Below are 8,854 nucleotides of genomic sequence, written 5' to 3'. Positions count from 1 at the left end.
AAAGGTTTTGCCTTAATTTGGTTTAAGAATATTCAAGAAATTCTATAGTTAAGAACTTATATGGTATATGAACTTCTATAGTTAAAATTCCATATTTTTCCCTTTAAAAATTATTTTAAAAATTCACAAACAAAAGTCTAATTTGTGCGTATTTTTTCCATTTTATGAAAAAAAAATATTTAAGTGTACTGATTGCAAGATTCATGGAATTATATTTGAAAGCGCTCTTTTTCATTAGTGACGAAATTTACTTTCATAAAACAACAAGCGAATTTTTAAATAAAATTACAATGATGCTTTTCATGCATTTGTATACCTTTCTTATGCATATAATTGTCCCACAGTGGACTGATCGTTAAGACACGGCTCCCAGCAGATCACCGAAGTCAAGCATCACTGGCTGCGGTCAGTGTGCTGGTGGATGACCACTTGGATCAGTCTGCGTAGGGACCAAGGGTGTGCGGTATTGGTCCTCGTTAAACTGTTCTACAGTAAAGTGCTCGACTTCGCGTGCAGGTCGTCAGGCTACCGAAGTGGAGGTGCCATCCCCTCCGCAGAGGATCAAAATTGTGATGGCATGTCCTCGGATCATCCTCAAGGATGTTTCCCAGACCGTCGCCAATAGCCCATGGTGCAGCTCTAGTGCGACGTAAATGAACAAATCAATCAATCTTATGCATATAATTTTGTTAAGCACGATAAGAGGTAAACAAAGGCACGGGAAGAAAAAGCCTGCATTGTAAGAATGAATTTTTCAAAATCGTGCAAAAATATGTTAGAATAATTCTGAAACATTTAAGATCAAATTTTAATACTCCACGTTAATGAAATAGGATATAATAGCAAAATGCATTGTCTCAAAAGTAAAGTGGAGGGAGTAATTTGTGAGAGATGTTTGTTAGCTGCGGGCAGGATTCGAACCAAGGACTTCCGCGTTCGTAGTAGGATTCTACAACCACCATAGTTATACACCCCCGTCCAGGATGAGTACGCAAGCTTTATATAGTGACCGCTGCAATGACACATTTGAGCATACTAATATTCAATTTCAATGGTACTCAGAGTTGTAATTTGGTTGTTGAGTTGTAATTTCAATGGTACTCAGAGTTGTATGATCCTACTAACTTTTTCATTTGCGGTCATTTTAATTTCACGCTTTTCTTACTTCGCTATATCTTAACTTTTAAATGAATCGAATGAATGTCATGATATGTCACTGCGGCGACCATTATGTAAAGCTTCCTAACTCTACATGTACTGGGGTGTACAGTGCGGGGAAAAAATGTCCACCCTGTCCATCGGTCGAATAATTCTTGAGAACCCATCTCAAAGAGTTCGTGAGTTCGATCCCCGCCTGCCGAAGACTTCCCGGTTAATAAATGGGGACTGATGCACGTTAAATCTGTCGAGTCGCAAACTCCTCCATGTTCCCATGTAACCATCCATGTTCCCGTAGTCGTCACAATCCGAAGGAAATTTTTCCCTTTTCATCATCTAAAAGAACCACTGATTCACCTATTAGACGCTCTGCCCGGATAAATCCTCCAGTCTCTAGAGACCCTATTGGAAAAAAATCTTAAAACCAGTATCAAAAACCAGTAAAAATGATACCAGAACCAGTATAACCATACTGGAAATTTTGAAACCAGTATGGCACCATACTGGAAATTTTAAAACCAGTATAGCACCATACTGGAAATTTTAAAACCAGTATAACACCATACGGGAAATTTTAAAACCAGTATAACACCATACGGGAAATTTTAAAACCAGTATAACACCATACGGGAAATTTTAAAACCAATATAGTTCCATACTGGAAAGTGTAAAACCAGTATGGCACTATATCAGAAATTTAAAACCAGTATGGATCATATTGGAAATTTCGACACGAGATATAAAATCGTACTGGAAATTTTTATACCAGTTTTCAAACATACTGGGAGTTTTAAAGTAGTTTTAAAATATAGCTTCATTCTTAGTAAGTACATATTTTTCTGGAAATCTAACAGTTTTGACATTATCAAACTTCGTTTTTTTATTTTATTTTATTATATACTTATTTCAAATACTTAATTTCTTAGATTTTTATTAGAATTCTTTACATATACGATATCAAGGGCGGTGAAAGCATATATTTACTATATACATTAATTGAAAAAAATACATATTTAAAAATATTAAAATCATTTTATAATTTTGAAGAAAAAGGAAGTTTTTGAGTAAGATTTTTACACATTTTAATTACTTTAAAATCTGCTTAAAGTCATTTAAATGTTAGTAATTTTCCAAGAAAAGTAATTTAATAATAGATTGTGTTTTTATTCGTTTATTATTTATTTACTCATTTATTTTTTGATTAACAAAATTTATTTTAATCAAAGTCATCATGATAAAAGAATATTATTAATTGTTAAATTTTATTACAAAATGTTTTTATTTATTTATTTATTATATTTGAATTTATTCTAGAACAATGTTATTCCCAACCGAAACTAATTTATCAATTCGAGAAATAAATTAATTAGTTCAGGTTTCAAACAAAAACAACTTCGTAGCAAAGGAAATATGTTTACATAAATTAAAAATTGATATAAAATCTCAACTTTTTATTTTCAAACATAAAACTCTCCTTCATTAATTTATAAATTTCAGTCCGTTTTTGAAATTTGTGATTAATAAATTTAAATCATAAAACAAACTAAACTTTTTTCGAATGAAATAAATAAATTTGTTTTGTTACTATATAGTTAATTCAATTGAATCTATAAAAGAGAAAAAGAGCGATTAATTCAGAAACGAATAATCACGAAAAGACGAGAATCGACTTTTAGTCGTTCGTTAAATCCATCGAGCTAGCGTGAAGCGATGAATTCGTTCGTTAAATCTATATCACGCTAGCTGATCTATACAGCTCAGTTTTTCTAGTTCTTTCCGTTTCTCTGTCTGAACTTCACAGCCAACTAATCTTGTTTACATCATGGAAGCATCGTGGGAAGAATGGCGTTATATTTTAGTAAGTGTATTTTTATCTTTATTTCTTGCTTTTATTTGCATCTTTGTTAGTTACAATAATCTTAAAACGTATGCTTCAGTAATATTTAAAGTAATCAAGACATATATATTATTCTTGAATTATTACTGCATGTGCATTTGATATGGGGTTCATTGCATTGAGACTCCATTGCATGAGAAGAAAGTATTTTTAATGTTTTTTCCTGGGTTTCTTAATGAAACTTTAATTGAAATAATTCTCTTTTTACATAAATTCTCATTAATATCACCGTTATTGACAAATTAATTATTTGTTTAGTTTTATATAATATTTGGAAACTTCGCGTTATATAATTAAGTGTTAATCTCAAATTCTTTTGTTATTTTTAATGTTTAATTTTATTTTAAAGCATTTAATTATAATTATATTTTATTAACTGTTGGTACCATGAAGTTTCAGTTAAACTAAAATAACATTTTAAAAACAAAGTAGTTGATACTTAAAAGTTTGATATTACTGCCTAGTTAATAGTGTACATATATTTTGTAATTGTATAATTTCTAAATCAATTTTTTTTTTCAGAAATGATTTGGAAAACAGCCTATTATTTTTATTTCAATAGAGGTATGTTTTTCTTGTTCTTGACATATTCAACATGCAAACTATTATAGAATTTTTTTTAAAATTTCGATAGTTATTTTATCCCTTATAAATCTACATTTAGGGATGTTTCAGAGTCAAGATCCATTACACCAGCTACAACTGTCAAGATGCCTAAAAGATTTTAAGCTTACAAATTTTATTTATTATTTAAAAAAGAAAGACTAGTAGAGATTTGGCTGGGATGGCTGCGAGTTATACTCTTTAAATTGGTCCTGTTCTTTAATGTTTTTGTTTTAATTTCGCCTGGAGGTTTTTTTTTCTTGTTTTAATTTCTCCTTATTGATGCTTTTAAGATGTTTGCGAAATTCCCAGAATTCTGAAAGTTTTAGTTAACAATATCAATAAAACATTTTGCTAAAAACATAGCAGTTGGCAGTCCTGAATTCATTATATTTCTTTGTACATAGAAGTGATACAGTGTACATAAAGATATTCAGTTTGTTGATAAATTGAATTAGTGAAGCCTTTTTGCAAGTTTTCATATTATAGTTACAAATTAATTATAAAATGGAACTGAATGCTTCATTGATTTTAATGAATGTAAAAAGTATATGCAGATTTAAATGTTTCAATATTTTTACTTCTAAGTTCTGCCTCTGAAAAGTTCAAATTTTAATTTTATGTTTAAAACCTTTAATATGCTTTGCCATGATAATGTATTTAAATGTTAACCTTTAGACAAAGTTATGAGCTGAACTGTTTAAAAACTGAACTGAACTAACTGTACTGAAACTAAAATGGTCAAAAGTTACTTCAGATCATTCATACTTAAATTTTTGCATGGAGTCACTCTAAAAGTAGGTTGGTAATGTGCTTTCATGATGTGGGCGTTTGTGAATTCTTTTGTGTTGTCAACTAGAAGTGGGTAGTATGAGAGATACCTATGTTAGACATTAACTTCCCTTTATTAGAAATCTCTTTCAAATTACAAAAATAATAAAATTTTGGTGGACCATTATTTTTTCTTACTATTGTCGCGCTGATCTAAGTTTCAATTAGCCAGTTGAAATATTGAGTATATTTATAATTGATTGGTATAGTAGTTGAAAAATATGTAGCATTTGCAATTGTATTTTTCATACTTAATAGTTATTCTGAAAAATTGTTTTTACTGTATAAATTAGTTAAGCCCTAATGTATCCCTAAATGTATAAATTAGTTAATTTACTGTATAAACTGTTTATTCTTAATTTAAAATAATTTATTTTAATCTTTTATTTATTTGCAGTCTGTGTATTTCAATATTACTTAATGTTAAAAATGTCTAATGGAATTAGCACTGCAATCTGAAATATTAACTTAATCAACATTGTAATCTAAAATTTAGCATAAACAGATAAAGCATAATATTAAAAGATAAGGCATGCAATGTCAAAAATGAGATTTTTTGAAATTGTTTAGTTTACAATTAATGTTAATTGAAATTTTGTTTATATTAGGAGCTCTAAATGGAGATATTGTTGCTGGCTCTTTTTTGGTGAAGTGAGATAGATAATTTTACTAAGAGGTCGACATTAAAGAAAAGTGAGGGATCCTGCACAACCAGACAACCTCCAACTAGACTGGAAAAGTGACTGTTGGAAAGTGCATTTTCGTCTCTATCTTCTTTGATATTGAGAAGGCTTACGATCGGACATGGCGGTACGGAATTTTGAAGACACTCTACGACATGGGACTTCGTGGAAATCTACCCATCTTTCTCAAGAACTTTCTGTCGAAGCGGTATTTTCGAGTAAAGTTGGGAACTACATTTTATGATCTCTTCAGTCAGGCTGAAGGTGTCCCTCAAGGCAGTGTTTTAAGTGTCATACTCTTCATTATTCATGTATCACAAATCTTGAACGTGCTGCCACCTTCCGTATTTGTTTCACGATATATTGACGATCCGAACGTGTAATGTACAGGATTTGACGTGCGCGTCATTGAACGTCAACTGCAGTTGACTGTGAATAAAATTGTGGAATGGTGTGAGAAAAATGGTGTGAAGTCCTACAAATCTCATCCTCTAAAGCAAGATGTCTTTCCATTAAGCTTGGAACGATTGTATGACGCTAGACCTTCACACGTCCGTCCATTTCATGCTCGCGTGCGCTCAATCATACATGGTTGACGCAGATAAGGCCTGCAAACGACGGTTGCATTTGTAAAAAGTAAAAATGAACCACAACAAGGAAGATATAATATTTTAACTATGCGAATCAATCAACTATTTGAATGCTATATTTTTTATTTCGCTACTAAAATATGACTATACTGATTTCGTTTGATTATAAAAAGATTAATATTTTTTAGGCTGTTATGGTAATGTTTATATCATTTAGTAATTGTGTAATTCTTATATCTTATTGAAGGCAGAGTTTAAATTATGTCATATTCAATGTTTAAAAGTTTTAATTTTGTGTCGTGTGTTTTTATTCAGTATGTATATTAATTATTATATTAATTATATCTTGTTGAGTTCAAAACAATTGTGAGATAAGAAAATCCTTCTAAAATTAAGGCTTATTTTATTATTTATGAACATGTGTCGTTATATAAATAATTCGCTCTTGAGATTTAACTTTTGTAGGCGATAACTTTCCTTCCTAATTTAATTTTCAGATATTATGTGATAAGTAAATTATAAAAATTAAATACTTCAAATAGAAAATGACTATATCAAATTGTGCTTTAAGTCAAGGGATCTTAAGAAAAATGTCAATAGAATGACAGAGTAAAAGAATTCAAAATTTTTATTTATATTAGTTAATAACTTGTGTCATTTAAGATTTTATTTGTAGCTATAATTACTACTCTAACCACTATTATGTTTGAATGATAAAGTTGACTATAATTTAAATATCAAATATATCTAAAATTAAAATGGTTTGTATTTAAATCTATAGTAGCAAGCAAGTACATTGATCAAAATGTAACATAACTATATAATTATATTTTACAATGCCTGATTTCAGAGTAAATGAACAGTGTCAAATTAGATTCATTTCAAATATTTTTTGCGGCATTTCGAACATTATATATTATATGCGTTATTTGCATTCAATTTTATTTATCAATTACAAATGTAAACCAAAGATAATTGATTTATATGAAATCATAATTTTATAATTAGATTGTTTAAATTTATATTTATAGATATATACACTTCACACGGTCTCCTTATTGTGCATATGAATTTGCATTTGTCAAATATTTCCGAGGCTTATTTAACAAAATTTATCATTCAAATTTGTAATTACAAAGGATATAAAAATTAAGATTTTGACTTTAGTCAGTTTTTGGCTATTCATTACATAATTTTTCTAATCCCCAATCAATTTTCATAAAATCTGAAGAATACATTTACACTTTTCTTATGTTGCTGCAAAACATTTTTTGTGTAGTATTTTAGATTCAAATCTTATTGACAATTATTTCTAATATATTAATTATTAAAAAAATTACATTAACTGTGAAGAAGTTTAAAAAAAAAAACAGTTTATTTGATTTTTATAAACATAATGCAAACTATAGCTTTTGACAAAGTGTTTTAGTTCCCTGTATAAACCAGGTGACTTTATTTATTTACTCGTATCAATGTTTTATTTTCCCATTCAGAGCAGTTCACAAACCTTCCTGTATTAAACTGTAGTACCTCACTATACTTGTGTTAAAAATAAATTGTTACACCATCCCAGTTTACTGGGTGTAGTACACTAGTGATACTGGGTTCGATATCATACTGGAATAAATTTTATACCAGCTTATGAAACACCGGTTCCGGTATGATACTGGTTCCGGTATCATACTGGGATCAATTTGATACCGGCTTATGAAACACCGGTTCCGGTATGATACTGGTTCCAGTATCATACTGGGATCAATTTGATACCGGTTTATGAAACACCCATTCCGGTATGATACTGGTTCCGGTATCATACTGGGATCAATTTGATACCGGCTTATGAAACACCGGTTCCGGTATGATACTGGGTCCGGTATAATACTGGATCCAGTATCATACCGGAACCGGTGTTTCATAAGCCGGTATAAAAATTTTTATACTGGGAATTTTTTCCAATAGGGGAGCCTCCACAAACATCACCGCATAATTTATCGAACATATCGCATAGTCGTAGTTCCCTATCAAACACTGATTCTATCTTCTCAACTTCCTTTTATGGTAAAAACAGCATTAAAAATAGCTCAGTTGAACACAACCCTCCTGCTTCATCATCAGATGTCCAAGCGGAAATCAACGCCTTCCCCGATTGTCCTGTACTTGATTCCTCTTTTGAAATTGGCAGGTTGTATTTACTGATACTAGTGAAACATCTTGATAGATATCTGAACGGTCGGGGTCAACGCATTACAAAAGAATTTAACGAAATGCAAAGAGGCTATTGCAGAAATTAAAAGACTCTCCAATCAATCAGACCGACTTGAAACTCAACAATCCAACCAACTAAAATTAATTGAAGACCAGATTAAAGATCTCACAATACAGATTAAGGATCTGAAAAACACCGATAAACGACCATCGTACAGCGAAGTAGTCAGTAACCCTCGTCCATCTGCTCCAATAATCATCAGAACAGACGAGGATAAGAATCCAGACAATATCCTACAAATAATTAATACCTCAATAGTTAAACCAGTGGTCAAAAAAGTATTCAAAAATAAAAACCTCATTGAAATCAAATTCCGTAACCAAAAGGATAAGGATAAATTGACATCATCTATTCAAAACAAAATTGATTTTCGAGATAAAGTTCAAAGACTTACATCACTCATAATTCTAAATGCTCCAGCTCAATTTGAAGGGGAGGATATAGCTACCATACTACAGCAGAACAGCTACTCATCGTACGACGACAACGTTATAAAGTATCTTAAATCCATTCCACACAAAAAATGCACGGACAAAAAGCACATCGTAGTAAATGTATCGCATAGACTAGCTACCCATCTTCTGAAAATGAAAAATATCTTCATTGGTCTTAACAAGTGTATCATCAAGAAACGCATAGTTCTCAGACGGTGCCAGTGGTGTCAAGGCCTGGATCACCATACCAACCAGTGCACGGCTGATTCTGCAACCTGTGCAAAATGCGGCGGAAATCATCACACCCATGAATGCGATTGCGATGAGTGCTATTGCATTAACTGTTGGCACTCGAACACGTACAAAGGTACCAACTACAACCCTGATCATTC

At 31.0% G+C, this 8,854-nt stretch overlaps 1 long non-coding RNA gene across 1 annotated transcript; it reads left to right on the top strand.

Moving 5' to 3' along the window:
- Positions 1 to 2,890: 2,890 nt before the first annotated feature.
- Positions 2,891 to 6,928, top strand: LOC147808045 (uncharacterized). The gene is made up of 3 exons (XR_015434683.1): positions 2,891 to 3,016; positions 3,578 to 3,619; positions 5,098 to 6,928. It is a non-coding gene; the product is annotated as an uncharacterized LOC147808045 (long non-coding RNA).
- The last annotated feature ends 1,926 nt before the right edge of the window (positions 6,929 to 8,854 follow it).

Source organism: Parasteatoda tepidariorum, chromosome 6 (genome assembly GCF_982258835.1).
Source record: "Parasteatoda tepidariorum strain Cologne lab strain chromosome 6, Ptep-v5.0, whole genome shotgun sequence".
Lineage (NCBI taxonomy): Eukaryota > Metazoa > Arthropoda > Arachnida > Araneae > Theridiidae > Parasteatoda > Parasteatoda tepidariorum.
The sequence above is the reverse complement of the archived record's forward strand: the minus strand, read 5'-3'. Positions and strand labels throughout refer to the sequence as shown.